The 16,521-nt window shown below is 46.9% G+C and overlaps 1 protein-coding gene and 1 long non-coding RNA gene across 3 annotated transcripts in view; one reads left to right on the top strand and one right to left on the bottom strand.

The window, feature by feature from the left end:
• The window catches only part of PDLIM4 (PDZ and LIM domain 4), a 659,501-nt gene that overhangs the window by 269,061 nt on the left and 373,919 nt on the right, over positions 1 to 16,521 (bottom strand). The window lies entirely within an intron of this gene.
• LOC138581300 (uncharacterized) overlaps positions 1 to 16,521 on the top strand; it is a 216,612-nt gene that overhangs the window by 191 nt on the left and 199,900 nt on the right. The gene's annotated exons all lie outside the window — the stretch shown is intronic.

The following is a 16,521-nucleotide window of genomic DNA, read 5'->3' as shown; positions in this document are numbered from 1 at the left end:
GGCTCGGAACGGGAGCTTTACTATGAAGTAAATTAGATTTTCGAATGTAGATTTTGCAAGGCTATGCTGCCTACTCCATGACTTTGAGAGGGATCCAGACGCCCCTGCCAAGACACGTGAGTTCTTGCAGCCTGTACTTGTTGCCTCAGGGCATAGTGTGATCGCGATAGATGGTGTATGCCCGGCTCTCTCAGAGGACCACAAGGTACCCAACAGGGGATCTTCGCTGAGCTATCTTCAGTTTTGTGCATGGAACACCACTAATAGGGGCTTCAGGCAGGCAGCGGCCGATGTATGTGAAACGTCTGGGGCGTTCCGTTAAGCACACCGAAGGATTGCGCGCCCCAGAGGAAGACTGACTACAGGAGTTATGCGGGAAAGCACGAGCGCGCGCTGAGTGGAGCCACTCCATGCACTGCTGTGGCTTGCGCAGACAGTGTCCAATGTTTAGCCACTCGACGATAAATGCCGAATAAAAAGCCCATAAATCCGCCGTTGACTTTAATTACAAGTAGCTGCGAGGCTTCGGCGTGTTTCCATTATTAAATCAGCGGAGGCAGACAAAGGGCTCGCGGTTCCCATGTGACTGGCGATCGGAGCGCGCGCCAGGGCATTATCTCATCCGTTGAACAGTTTTCCAAAAGTGTGAAACAATTTCTTCCCTCCGGTGACACGGCGCAGTACATGGTGCCACAGATCTGAGAGAGCGGAGGTCTGTTTAAATGGGGCCTTTTCTGTCACATAGAAATTAAACAGCAGCTGGTCATTGGGCCGGCTCTCGCCGGATCCGAGATTCGGCCCCAGATGTGTAGCCGGATCTCGGGATCCGGCAAGAGTCAGCCTCCCCAAACCCCTGTTCTGCGCTGGGGAGAAGGGGTGGGGGGAAGCGCCACGAGCAAACCATGCAAGAGGTCACAGAGGAAGTTGCAGTCCTCAGCCACGACCCGGTTTATTTATTTATGCAATGTTTGTTGGATACATGGACCCAGATTATTTATTTATGAAATGTTTGTCGGATGCCTGTATCCGACAAACATTGCATAAATAAATATACAGGTATCCGACAAACATTGCATAAATAAATACCCCTATTAACATCACACACGATGCAGCCACCCAACTGCTTTCAGAGGGGAGCTGCAGAGCTGTGCCGCGTGTGGTCAAGTAAAAGAAAAGGTTGCTTATGGCGATCAAAAATCACTGTGTTTGAATAGTACCCAAGGGGGAGTTTTATTTATAAAATGGGATGCAAATTGTGCATTTTAAAGAATATTTACTCAGCAACACTGGTCAAAACTATTATCCACAGAGTGAAGTAACTCATCACCAGTGCCATGGAAGTGGTTAAAGCGAAATTGATATATAGTTTGAAAAAGAAGCAGCATGAAAGAAATAGTGCTGTTTGAAACTATTATTTTGGACATTTTCTTTGATCAGAGGTCAACTGCCAGCTCTGCCCCTTTAGCCCCGCCTACTTGGGCACTTCCCCCCCAAACTCTGCCCCACCCCGGCCCTTAAGGGATCACCCACCAATTTATTTCCATTTCCACCACTGTTAAACAGTGTTTCTTTCTCTTTAGGAAGGGAGTCCTTCCTCGGACAGGCAACTCCATCCACCCCAATGCCAAGGCCTGTGCCATGACACCAAGGCCTGTGTCAGGACACCAAGGCCTGTGTCAGGCAGCTAAAACCAGCAGCCAGGATGTGTCCATGTGGACCACTTGGACCCAGAAAAGCAATGAAGATATCTCCAGTCCATGCAGTTGGGACACAGGTTTCTGTCCAGTACCAGGAAATGGATGAGTGCAAAACTTGGAGGGTGAGGGGTTTGAGTAGGACCTGGAAAACTGCTGGAATGAAGGGAAAGGGTACTGTCAGAGGGAGCAGTTTCTTAGAGGCAATTTCCTTGGAGTCATTGGATAACTCTCAGCCCTCACAGGCCACAGAAATTAAAAGTGAGAACACAAATACACAGAGATAAAGACATTCAGGTTCAGTAATTCATTAAAAGATTGAGAGACATGGGCATCTCGGCTTCTTGAGCTTCCAATGTATGGTGTCCAGATACTGGCTGCTCTCGCTGGGGTTTTCCAATTGGTGCTCGGTGACACGGTCTTACCATGGGTAGCTGCCATGAGGCCAGCATGAGGATATCCTAGCCCACATACATTGAAGCTACCTCCATTGCAGCACTAAGCTAGATGTAGGCTGCCCCTGAGGAGCTATGGCAAGAACCTGCAGTGCCATGCCCGGAAACCGGAAACTGGACCAGACTATCTAATACCCCAGAGAGGTAATAGAAGTCCTGGTGTGAGAGTCGAATTGCCAACCCTACAGACCTGTGTACCCAGAGACCAGCCCCTGCATCGTTGCCCACCGCCTTCCCTCACCCTCTGTTCGTTTCATCACTCCGGAGGATGCAGCAGCTGCAGTGTCCACCACCAAGACCTCGAGCCATGTCATAGACCGACATCTCAGCAGACTAATGCTGCGGTGTCACCTCAACTGACCCCCTTCACCAAGCTAACCAATGAACTGTGCGAAGGAGGCCCTCCAGCCGTAAACCAACCCTTCATGCAATATGCTGACGTAGACATTGAGAAACCAGCAAACTATAGCCCCATCAGCAACACCTTCCTTGCAATGTCATTGGGCAGCCTGCCACATAACGTGCTCTGCACACCTTTGCACATGCACCTTCCTCAACCCCTCCTGTTACATTCACATCTTGGGAGAGTACTGAAATAGTGCGCATCTGCATGTTGGGTGATCAGAGCAGCAACCAGGGAGTGACAGCAGGCTGTGTCCTACTCAACATGGCTACACTCTGGTGATGACCACGGGTCTTCAACAGAGCCTCCAGATTGGATCAGAGCTCGACGGATCATCCCTTGCATAGACTGGATCCTTCACGATAGTTCCACCTCAGACCACGATGTACATCACGGCTCAGCATTAATCCTATCCAATGCACAAAGGGACGCGCTCAGGTATAGGGATCCAGAATCTAGCAATACGTCCCGCGACCACCCAGAACTTCCTGGGAGTTGGCTATGACGCAGGAATGCAATGCGTTACTGCAAACCAAAATCGGATGATGCAGACAGGTGTCCGATTTAACGATGAAGAAAAGTGTATGTAATTCACAAAACCTACGCCTTCAGAGACAGCAAACAAAGTGAGCATGGAATAGTGAGGTTTCTGGTACTACGGCGGTACCACTCCCCTGCTTTCTCAAATTGATTGTCAACCAAAATTTAAGATAGTAAAACTCAAGATACTAATCATAAACTTCAAAACCATCAACAGAAAAAAGATAAAAAAAAAATATATATATATATATATATATGCGCCCTATGGCGCCCACATCTCACCAGTACTTCACCGTCTCCACTGGCTCCCGGTGGTACAGCGAGTTAAGTTTAAGTCACTATGTATCGTCCACCGGGCAATTCATGGCTTAGGAGCGGAATTCCTCCAAGCTAAATTTTCACGATATATCCCGGATCGTAACCTTCGCTCCGCTACAACCAACCTACTTAAGGTTCCCAGGTTCAATCGGGAAAGACATGGCGGTAGAGCCTTTTCTATTACCGCAGCCAAGCTTTGGAACACTCTTCCATTATCACTTAAAACCTCAGCTAACCATCTGGCTTTCAGGAAAGCTCTGAAGACCAGCCTGTTCTAACGTTCTGCCCTTATTGTGTTCCTTGAGCTCGCAGCTTCCTTACCAGCGCCATGATGCCTCTGGGCGACTGTGCGCTTTACAAATATATATAACATATATATATATATATACACTAAGCCAAAGCCCAAAGATGAGGAAGGGCTGAATGATGACCCGTGGCATTAGAAACATTTTCAAATATCAGGAATGTCCAGTATCAGCAATCCTGATACTCCCAGGGATGGCCCTCAAAGTGATTTTTGATCTGTTTCTGCATTGGCGGTAGGTAATAGCGAGGGAGCATACCAAAATACCAGGCGCTAGCAATCACTGACCAGGAATACACTGCAATCAGGCCCTAGAGTACTTGAAATTCCTGCAAGAATTAAGCCCATCAAGACCAGCAATATAAAATTGCCTAAAGAGATGATGAGAGTTTGTAAAATTAACATATGTATTTAAAATCCGCAAAATGTGTTGAAGGGCATCTTTCCTCTCGCGCCCTTACTTTGAATCTAGTTATGTCGGGATATGCCTTGGGGGCTGTGCCCGCTCTCTGCTCCTTTTTAACCTATTCATTAATCTCCCAAACATGCTTCTTAAATTATGGAGGGAGTCTCAATTCTACTCGGTTACATTTGCATGTTGTGTGAAGGCCTGAGAAGGGACTGGTCCTTTCATCACAATATACAGTGAGAGGACTGTGGGTGTGATAGAGGCCAATATTTTTGCTTCCCCCTGTATCATTTTCCTGTTTGCACTACGAGTTTTAAGCACATACTAGGTTTTTGGGCCGGAGTCAACAACCTGCAAGGCCTTCACTTTTTATAATTCTGGAGGTGTACCGTAGCAGCATTCAGTGGTAGCTGGTGAAGTTTTTAAGTGGAAGGCCAAACATATTTTCCATCATCCATCAGTGTGAGCACTCTGAGAGATTCTGAATACATGAACGTGTGTTTTGGAGGGTTCTCCCTCTGTGAACATTTTTCAAAGAATGGATTGATATGGTGCATTTTTCAGCAATAATTTACCTTACATTGAATAAAAGGCCATATAACCTACAATCAGTCATATAAGCCACTGCATGAAAAAAATCAGTCCATACCAGGTCTCCAGCATGAGCATTTAAATGCAATAAGCGCATTTGAGGTCATACAACGCTAAACTCTGGCTTAAAACTAACGACTGGTAAATGCCCCAACTGTACCAAATACTATGTACATCTACTGTAAACACTGCAACTGTAACTTATCCTTATTGTAAATCATCCGACAGTGCAACACATTAAGATTTTGATATATGTAACATATCTCTTTTGTAAGTAAGAACTGTTTGATGTATGAACCTGTAATATATGATCCTGTAACTTAAGAAATGTAACATACTCATGTACCTGTAACCCAAGATTTATTTTCTGCAAGCGCCCAGTTGCTTAACGGCCAGGTGCGCTCCATAAATAAATAAACAATACAATACAATACAATACAATACAAATGGGGAAGTGGAGCTATAAAAATGACAAATACAATACATTCCAATACACATTCCAATGAAACCTGTGACCTCAATGCATGCTTGCATTGCCATAGTAAAGCACACTCTTATGATTCATGTGCTCACAGTATACATCAGCATTGCTAATGTAAACCACACTTCATGATGCCTGTTCCCATAATAAATGTCAGCTCTGCCACTCTAAATCGCAGTTCCATGATGCCTGTGTCCACAATATATGCCAGCATAGCCAATGTAAAAAGGATTTCATAACTCCTGCACCTCGGATATATGCCTGGATTGCTCCTGTAAAAAACGTTTATGTGGCCTGTGACCACAACTCCACCAACTGTGTTTGACTTCCGTGTACCAAGTGTGGTAAGTCAAACTCAGGAGGCGGACAAGCGGTCATGTTTTGTGAAGCTTTATATCATCAAAGAAAAGAAAGCCTGTCTTTCCTTAAATCTAAAGAGGTCTTTGCTCTAGTCTACAAAATAAAATAATAACGTTGCTCTTCAGGATGTCTTTACAATGAAAATCATTTCTCTGTCACAACCCCAGTCTACTCGAAGCTTGTCCCTATTACTAATGCAAAGGAATAACAGAAACTCTCCCAGAAGCCATCTGTAAAGGGACTTTATCTCTGTCCTTTGAGCTGTTGGATGATTTCTAGCCCCAGAAAAAATACTTCTCTGGTGTCTTTGTAGTTATGCAGCTCAAAGTTCTTGGTTGTATGATTACCAATTTAGAAGTATGTTATCTTCCCCTTCTCAAGCTGTGCCCTCAGGTACTCCACCATAGACTATTGTGACTCTCAACCATATTTGGGGTATATTATATCTTATCCCCTCGTGTGTGGTACTGTCTTGCTCCCTCTCTTGGGTTGTCTGGGTATCTAGATCTGCTTGGGGGACTTTCTCTTCGTCCCTGGTGTAGCAGTCTCTCTCTCTCACCCTGGCCTGGGGCTCTTTCTTCCTCACCCTGGCCTGGGGCTCTTTCTCTCTCACCCCAGCTCAGGGCTATTTCTCACCCAGGTGTGTGGCTCTTTCTTCCTCATCCTGGCCTGGGGCTCTTTCTCTCTCCCCCAGGCTTGCAGCTCTTTCTCTCTCACCCCGACTTGTTTCTCTTTCTCTCTCACCCCAACTTGGTTCTCTTTCTCTCTCACCCCATCTCAGGGCTATTTCTCACCCAGGTGTGTGGCTCTTTCTTCCTCACCCTGGCCTGGGGCTCTTTCTCTCTCCCCCAGGCTTGCAGCTCTTTCTCTCTCACCCCGACTTGTTTCTCTTTCTCTCTCACCCCGACTTGTTTCTCTTTCTCTCTCACCCCGACTTGGGGCTCTTTCTCTCTCACCCCGACTTGGGGCTCTTTCTCTCTCCATCCTCCGCCCAGTTCCCTGGAATAACTGCATACCTTGGTTGATGCAGTGGTGTTCGTCCGGGTAGGCTTTGTCGGGTCTGGATGCAGAACCACGACTTTGGTTCCTCTTTGGCTCTCTGCCTCTTCTAGACTTTGTTTCATCCCATCGGCGCTCAACAGGTCCTTGCCGTCTTTGATTGCAGTTGCTGGTTGACCACCGTTGGCATGGTTGGTTCCCCTCTTCAACCGGCATCTAGTCTCCTTGTCTGCAAGTTGTGTAGGGGAAGGCAGCATTCCTCTGGCCCTGGAGCTCCTCTGCTTTGCATGCTTTTTGAGTGGGGTGGTCTCTGGATGCTGCCCTTCAGGGTACGTCTCCCCCCGCTGCTCCGTCGGCATGAACTTCTTCCTCTCTCTGGTTGCTCTCACAAATCCTTTAAACTCCTGGCTGTCACAAGATTGGACAATCGCACACTGTTGCAAGTCAGACACCTTCATGATCATAAAGGGGTCAGTAAGCATGTCAGCAATGTTTAAAGGAACTTGCATATAATTGGCCTCTTTGATTCCCCTATAACCAACACATAATTGGGACTTATCAGGTAAAGGAGGTTGAATAAAAACCCGGCCTGGGGATTCCTTGTCTCCAAGAGGGGGTTCAACCCCAGTCGGATCCCACCTGCCCTGTCCCATATGGGGTGTTAAGCGTAGCAGGCTCACCTCCCTTTTCCCAAAGGAGCTGTAGTGTAGTTCTGTCGGAGCTTCTGTTAATAATGAAACTGCTTTTGTCCCTAATGGAAGTTGTCAGAAATAGAGTAAAAGCGGGGAAACTACCAGTTAACCAGGGGGGCAAGAAAGTTTAGTTTGATTTGATTAGTTTAAATGTCCTGAGGAGAGCTGGCCCTCTTGTCCACGTATCTTGTATTAACTCCCCTGATATAAGCAAGGGAGATAGTGGGAACAGCGCAACATCTAACAAGGCAAGTGCTCACAGGGGCGAATGGGCTTCCTGTAAATCAGCACAACTCAGCCAAGACCCCATTAGGACCCAGCATATTCAGCGAGGCAGACCCTCGGCATGCAGGTAGATAGAACTCATAGGGTAAATAGGATACCTATGAATCCCACCAATGCGCTGGCCCAAGAGTCGTCAACTCCATCTGACAAACGTATTAGGCCCTCTTCACCCCGGACCATATCTCTGTATTGAGTTCCCAAACCGACGTCAAAGCGGCACGAACCGAGGGAAGTGCTCCAAAATAAACGTTTCTATTGGCTTCGCGCAGTGTGGGGCTGCCATTTTGTAACGACGGAGCTAATTGGAGATTGCATCAGTATCCCTAAAATGGGGAGGATGTTCCTAACTCTATCACGAGCCAAAGGTGGCTAGCGACTTACTGAGTACCAGTGGCATTGCTAGGGAGGGGTCTGGGGGGGCCGGGCCCCCCCCTTTGAAACCCTGTGCCCCCCCTTGTGCCCCCTTACCTAAGACGAACAGTGACCATGTTCTCCCCTACTTTTGTCTGTGCCTCCCTACTTTTGTCTTTGGCCCCCTTTGTGCCCCTCCTAAATTTGATTCCTGGCGACGCCACTGCTGAGTACCAATAGGTCATGCAATTCCCTGGCAAACAGTGCAATCGTGGTGAGCCCATGATCCTGGGGGAAAATGTCACAGGGGTCTGTACTGTCAGGAGCGAATGCTGTTGCAGTGGGGGTAGGGTCTGTAGGGCCTCCCTCATCCATGGGCATTAGTGGCAGTCGGGGTAACACCTAGACTGAGAAGGTATAGTACTGTTTTAAGATGACAATGGATCCCAGAAGTGTGGTTGCAGAGCAGAGGGCTCAAGCGGGCACATACGGCTGGGATTCTTCCTGAAGATATTCCATGCCTAGATGATAGAAAGCCTTTTGCACCATACACAGGGGCTTAAACTCAATCCTTTTAGGCACTGGTAACCAGTGTAGAGAGCGAAGCACCAGGCTGATATATGACCCATAAGGGGTAGAAGTGGCTACCCTCGCAGCTAGATTTTGAAGCCGCAGCAGCGGTGAATAAGGCCAAGAGGCTAGGCCAAATACAGTGCATTGCAGTAGTCAATATGACTCACTACAATGTCAGCTACGACCCGAGGGCGAAGATGAATAGGTAGGTACGGAAGTACTCCACGTAGTACCTGGAGTAGAAAGTGCCCTGATTTACATACAACATTCATTTGGGCGGACATGGAGAGTGAGGCTGAAAGGTACTCCCCCAAGTCATTGACCACCGCCACTGGAGAAGGACAAATATTGAAAGCAGTGGGCCAGAATGAGGAAGAGCAAGAAACCGAGTGAGAAGAGTATCTCAGTCTTGTCTCCATTTAATTTCAGCCAATTGTTGTTCATCCAGCCCCTCATGGCGAGTGGGCACTCACATAGCTGAGGGGACACCCCAGCCTGGTCAAAGTTGAACGGACCAGAATCTGGGTGTCATCGGCATGTGTTTAGCATCGAAAACCATTGGAGCGAGTGAGACAAATCAATGGCTCAACATAGATGTTAAATATTATAGGGGACAGAGACAAGCCCTGAGGGACTCCACAGAAAAGAGAGGAAAAAAAGGAGCAGAATGGAGGTAAAGAACGAGATTGGCCCCTCTCAGACAGGAAGGATGAGAACCATGCCAGGACTGGTCTGCTGAGGTCTACTGCCACCATGCGGGACACCAGGGTGGGGTGGTCGGCAGTGTAGAAGGCCACTGATAGATCAAGTAATATCAGGACCCCTACTCCACTCTGGTCAACAAGCATGGTAAGATTGTCAACCACCGACACCAGTACACTCACAGTTCCGCATCCTAGATGGAAACCTGACTGAAAGGAGTCAAAAAAAGAAGGTGATTCCAGGAAAGAGGACAGTAATGGCGAGATCAAAGACTCCAGTAGTTTCACAAAGAAGGGAAGAAGTGAGATGGGACGATAGGTAGCCAACACAGAAGCGTCCAGTGACGGCTTTTTTAGCAGGGGGATATCCATTGCCTGCTTAAGATTGTGAGGGATAAAGCCAGATTGACAAGAAAGATTAACTGCCATGGTCACCCAAGAGATGATAGAAGACAATATATCCCTAAGCACCTTCAAAGGCACCAGGTCAGATGGAGCTGCTAACTTAAGTGAGTTAGCTGCTCTTGAAACCTTCTCCAATGAGAATGCAGGAAAGTGGGGCCAGACTGGGGGTCGGGGGCGTAGGGTCAGTGACTACAACATCAATAGTCGGTGTAGGATTAGAGGTCACAAATATCTTTGATCTTAGAGACAAAAAACTCAGGAAGTGAATCACATAGTTGCTGAGTAGGTTGACCCGTGGGGGTAAAACGGGTGGAGGAAGAGAATGACGTAACCACAGAGAAAAGATCTTTAGTTTGGTCAAGTGCGGTTTCTGCTTTGCATGTAAAATAGGCCTGTTTTGTGGCACGGATAAGAGAATGGTAGGCACGATTGAGCTGGCGATAGAGTAGTTTAGCATTATGTTCATAGGACATGCGTCACCTACGCTCTGCCTGCCTCACTTTCAAATGGGCTGCTTTAAGCTCATCCATGTACCAGGGTGCAGAAGGATGTAGTTTCTGCTGAGTGACTTTTAGGGGAGCCACCAAATTGGTGGCCGCCTCCAACGTCTTAGATAGAAAAGACAGATCCACTAGCAGTGAGATGCAGCATTCTGAATGAATAAAGGATACTATTCCAGAAAGATCAGCAGTATGCCAACTGCATTTCATAACACTAGACAAGCGAGTGACAGCAGGAGGACAAGGACAGAGCATTTTAAAAGGTATCAGAAAGTGATCAGACCTTAATACTGTTTTCTGGGGAGCCACAAACGTGGCTGACTCGGCGGACGGAAAAAGTAAGGTCAAGAATCCCACCCATATCGTGGGTAACTTGAGATACAGATTGGTAAAGGCCAAGATCAGTAAAAGCCTCAAAGTGTGAGGCTAGTGTAAGAATAAGAGGGGCGTTGTATCTGATGTTAAAGTCTCCCAACACCACGATATTGGCAAACCTTATCCTAAGAGAAGCCACCAAGTCGAGGAAAGGAGCTAAGAATGCAGTATAGGCCCCCCCCCCCTTGGAGAGAAGGAACACATTCCTTGCATCCATTACATAAGGCAGTCTTAGTTGCAAGGAATTGAATTCAGATTTCAAAGGGCTGTTGATTCAGGGCTAGAGATAACTCTAAAACACATTTTTCAACATGGTCAAGGAAAACATATTACGTTTTTTTAAACATTCTTGGAATGGGCACATTTCTTTATGTCAATATGATAAAGTGCTCCCTTTCACTAAACTGAAATCTGAATGCAGTTATTGCTTTAGAAGTACACTTTTTAGTAATATTCAGATAGATGCCCAAGTCAAGAGAAAGCATTGCTAGATGTTAAAATAGTCTTGTGTGGCGCCTGGAGCATAAACATGATGCCTTAGTGGCGAGGCTTAGATTGTCAGCAGCTTTCAACACCCTGGACCACCAGACCATCCTTAAAAGATGAACATGAGGGGGCAGGGTGTCAGAGGAAACACTTGGAGGGTTTTCCTCTTTTCTCTACAATTGCACGACTTGCACTTCTCTTGGCAACCTTATTATTGACAATATAAAGTGACCCGTGGCATCCCACATGGCTCCCCTGCGCCCGCCCGTCCTTATTATTCAACATGAACTGAACCCGCATCATGACCCTCTACGGACCCTTGACGTGGGTTTTCACCGTTGACACAGCTGACACTCAGCTTTATTTTGGACCCTCCAACAAACTCTTTCCAAGGTATCCATACATTGACATTTATTCAAACTTCCATAAAGAAAACTGGATGGACGCCAATTTAGTTCCTAAAAACTGGTGCTCTAAAAACTGAACTGGTCATTGCCACTACCTTGTGTAATGCCAGGAAACAACACCAGGCTTCGTCTTCAGTTGGCAATACTTCCTTGGCAGTGTTATTGACAATATCATATCTTGGGAGTGTATTTTGATGCTCTCCTAAACATAACACTGCAAGAGAACCATATCAACAGTTTAACAATGAACCATATGTGTCTATTCAATAAAATGCAAGCTTTTTTTTATATCAACCATGGCCGGTGCTATGTGAAATTCCTGCACATTGAAGGCCTACAATATTCTGAAATGTCACTATTTCATGGAGGGTTTCGCCCTCCTGACTCACCTGACAACCTATCCCCTGCCTGCCCTCACTCTTTAAATCAGGGCTTTCACCCCCAAACTCGCCTTTGCTCCCTCGCCCCCACCCCGCCATTAACATTACTCCTCGACCCCCTACTGAGCCACTGCACGCACTCGTGTGCGGCGACGGGCGTGGCAGGTAGCTGTAGAAAGACTTCTCTGTGCGGTCTCAGATCGAACTTTCTAAAGCCTTTTTTTCATATGCAAAGAAAAAAATAGAAATGTTCACTCCACACCCCACGGCCATATAGCTAGAGCTGCTGTTGCCTAAAAAATGGAGGCAGCTAATGCCCTTTACATAGGTTGTACTAAAATAAGTCATCAGCAAGCTTCAGGTTGCCTGAATTGTCATGACAGCACCTCCTTTTCCTCAGGTTACCCATATCCGCCGGAAACTACCGTGGCTCCCTGTCCAACCCCAAATTATAGGTCACAATATCTCTTTCAAGACAAAACACCTATGGGTCTTACAAAGCAAACCTTCGTTTGCCATCCATTCGAACTTTGAGATTGTCTATGGCATTTCTCTTATAACATTCCTACTTTTCACCTATAATCAGCTTTGGCTTGGGGGGTTGGGGGGTGCTTTTGCCGTTCAGGATACCCCCACCTGCGGTGTGCTCTCAATTTCACTAGGATCACAGATACCCTTTTTTACCCTTTTAAAAGAAATAGCAAAATGCGGATGTATCTGGACACTTTATGAATGTTGATGCTGCATGCGGTTCATGGGCTCTGTAGGTTTGAGCTTACTCTTTGTCGTCTAGTGATTTAACCCCTTAAGTCTCAAGGACGAATATGCTCGTCCTTTTTGCATAGCCTTGCATAATAGCCTGGCACTTACCGCGGGCACTTTAGCGCTATATAAAATCATAAGCATAAACAGTGCATTTATTTGTAGTTTCTACACTGGTGTCAGTTACCCTTTTTTGTCATAAGTGGAAAATTAACGAGGATAAACAGGTTTAAGGAAGAGTTGGCAGAAGATTTTTTAATTAAAATAGCAAGCTCACACTGGCACGTCAGCTGCTGGATCAGTGTATTTCTTCCAAACCTGCCAAGTGGACCCATATGACAGCGAGGACCATCTAAAAGATTCCCAGCTACAAACACTGCACATACTGGGACTTGTTGGCTAATTTATTGAAATGGAACATAGAAACTGCAAAACCGAGAATCTAAAGTGTGGTGGTCTTTAGATCCAGGATCCACCTGTGGGTTGTTGTCATGACATGGTTGATTTGGGAAACATGTAAAACCAATAGTCATCCAGGACAATTTACTATGACCAAACTCACCAGGACACACTGTCCCATTATAGATGAGCTGTCCAGATTTAAGATACTCAATGTGGCCCCCACAGAGAGTCATAAGGTTGACATGTTACTGCTCGGATTTGATCATTTGCTCTGCATATTAGTACCTGGGACGGGAAGTCAACCAATCAGGTTGCTCACAATGTGGGATGAAACTGCTAATCTCAGCCCACGTTCCGAGTAGCCTGCTGGCTGCTTCCCCCACCCGGCACTGCCATCAGGCCCCCCACCCTCCCTTTCATTATCACCCCCCCCTTATCTTTTGTTTCAGCGGCAGCAGGAAGCGCCCACCCCTGGCCACCTTCCATCTCTGTGGCTGCCATCCTTCCATCTCTATGGCGGCCATCTTAGTATAGTATTTTGTTTGAATGAAAGGGACGCGGCACGGCGTCCCGTTCATTTAAACAGAAAACACTGCTCTCAGCTCCCCAGGTTACCGGATTGGCAAGATGGGGTGCTAATAGCATTAACACCCGATCTGGTGGTGTTAACACTTAACTATATACCAATTTCTGCACCACAGAATATAGCAAACTCAGTTGTACATCTAGAACTGGACCCTGTGACTTTGATTGAACACTGAGCTTTCTGCAGCAGGAACATTCACCTACGAATGGCAATCAAGCTTACTGAAATTGAAACCTGTGAAGGGCAGGTCACACACACATCTCTGCAGGTAGTTCCAACCCATGGGCTGTCTCATAGAGATTGGCATTAGTTTCCTTTATTAACGCAATTAAGGAGATGTGAAAGGTGGAATGCATGCCTGTAGTATTTAGGTTTCACTTTCCACAAACACCCACTCATCCTTCTGCATGTCCACAACTTTAGCCAGAGTAGAACTAACTCCAGTTTTACACCTTGGCCACCGCCTTCAGCATTTCGAGTCTCAGAGCCCTGGTGCTCAATGTCCAGAGGGGACAAAAACACGCTCACAATAGACCTAATAGGTTACTCCCGGGCTATACATTAAGAAATTGGGCAGACAAGACCAACATTTGACTGAGAGCAGTTTTGACACTCAGCAACGTTGCTGTGTTAAAAACAATCTTAGGGAGAGACAGGCTCCAACAGTACATCGGCACGCAAGCACTATGGGGTGCTCTCCAGGGTAATGTTTTTTATTTTTTGTATTATTATTGGTTTTTCAAGGCGCCACTGGAGAACAGAGAGAAAGCGGTAAAGAGAGATTCTGACTGCCCCTGCCTCTAGCAGGGAATGTCCTTCGTTTGCGCTGATGCGCCCCCTATCTGTTGGTGGATAGTACAAGAAGAGGTTGCTAATACGGTTTCTCCTCCGGCCAAACAACGTGATTTATGGGATATATAACCCAGTGAGTATGTATGGCAATGAACAGCTTTATTGGCCAATGCACTAGGGGCCCGATTCATGGAATTGTTTGCTGAAAGGTGACTTTGCACTGCCGACACAAACCCTGACTAATGTAACTGTGCAAAGTGTATTTTTGCAGCGCAAAGTCAATGCAAAGTTCATGTTGCACTGCAAAAAAACACCTTTTGCACAGTTCCATGAATCAGGGTTTGTGTCGACAGTGCAAAGTCACTCTGAACCGTGTAAAGAGTTCCATGAATTGGCCCTAGGTGTCTAAACCTGGTTAAAATCTACTATGTGAAATGTATTCATTCATTCATAACTTTATTTTGGCTTGGAGCCATAAGAGTTTTCAGAACAACTATGTGTCCATCACAGAACTTTCCCATTACAGCCATTGGTACACATAAATAACACGAGCCAGGGCACTTCTGGGATCCATTGTCATCTTAAAACAGTACTATACCTTCTCAGTCTAGGTGTTACCCCGACTGCCACTAATGCCCATGGATGAGGGAGGCCCTGCAGACCCTACCCCCAGTGCAACAGCATTCGCTCCTGACAATACAGACCCATGTGACATTTTCCCCCAGGATCATGGGCTCACCACGATTGCACTGTTTGCCAGGGAATTGCATGACCTATTGGTACTCAAGTGGCTAGCCACCTTTGGCTTGTGATAGAGTTAGGAACATCCTCCCCATTTTAGGGATACTGATGCAATCTCCAATTAGCTCTGTTGTTACAACATGGTAGCCCCACACTGAGCGAAGCCAATCTAAATGTTTATTTCGGAGTGCTACCCTCGGTTCATGCCGCTTTGAGGTCAGTTTGGGAACTCTATGCAGAAATATGGCCTGGGGTGAAGAGGGCCTAATACGTTTGTTAGATGGGGTTGACGACTCTTGGGCCAGCGCATTGGTGGGATGCATAGGTATCCTATTTACCCTGTGAGTTCCATCTACCTGCATGCTGAGGGTCTGCCTCGCTGAATATGCTGGGGCCTATTCGGGTATTGGCTGAGTTGTGCTGATTTACAGGAAGTCCCTTTGCCCCTGTGAGCACTTGCCTTGTTAAAATTTGCGTTGTTCCCATCGCACAGCCCACTATCTCCCTTGCTTATATCAGGGGAGTTGATACAAGATACACGGACAAGAGGCCCAGCTCTCCTCAGGACATTTAAACTAATCAAGGCCTCTTTCTTGCCCCCCTGGTTAACTGGTAGTTTCCCCGCTTTTACTCTCTTTCTGGCAACTTCCATTAGGGACACAAGCAGCTTCATTATTAACACAAGTTCCGACAGAACTAGACTACAGCTGTAGCAACACTCCTTTGTCCCTAAGCCCCTTCCCCTTGTTGCACAGGGGTGGCACAAGCCACTTCCTTACAATAACACTGTAGGTAGAGCTGCATCGGTTGCCACTGGTACGCATGCCAGAGACCCCTGAGCTCACCATCCACACTTACAACTGGTGGGCAAGAGGTAGAACACTCATCTGTGAGAGTTGTAGGGGGTGACGTTGCCCCCCCCCCGGCCACTTGATGGCGAGATTATGGTTCGAGCCAGAGTGCATTGCCCCTCCCACCTCCCCATCATGAAAGGGGGAGCAACAATAGTTTCCTTCTGCCTTGTAAATAAGGTGCTGGGAACGGGGGTTAGAGTTGGTGCTGCCGCAGTCACTAAGGAGACCCTCAGGCACAATTGTTCGTCCGATTGTTGATCCTGTTGAGCCTGTAAAATGGGCCTGCTAACGACTGGTCCCTCCCTCCCCCCAGACACTCAAAACCCCGGGTCAACAGCAGTTAGACAGTTTCCGGTGACTGGTATTTTAGAAGCCTTAGTAGTGTCATTAGTATCAGTGTCCAAGGTTACCCCCTCCCATAAAACAAGCTATTCAGAACACTGGGTGTGCCCAAAAACTGGTGGACTTCACTAATTAGCAAATGCGCAAATGCGTCAGCTACACTGGAGTCCCTGGGAGAAGTGAAGTAATTGTGTTCGGAATCTGCTTTTTCCTCTTGAAGGTCAGAATGATCTGTTTGGGGCCCAGACCAAGCCCAAATCCGAGAGCGAGCCCAGGTCCAAAAGCAGGGACACGTGTGGATGCATCCACAGGTTCCTGGACAAGCTCCTGGGT

Source organism: Ambystoma mexicanum, chromosome 3p (assembly GCF_040938575.1).
Source record: "Ambystoma mexicanum isolate Mex_15411 chromosome 3p, UKY_AmexF1_1, whole genome shotgun sequence".
NCBI classification, from domain to species: Eukaryota; Metazoa; Chordata; class Amphibia; order Caudata; family Ambystomatidae; genus Ambystoma; species Ambystoma mexicanum.
Note: the sequence above shows the minus strand (reverse complement) of the source record. Positions and strands in the feature narration are given on the sequence as shown.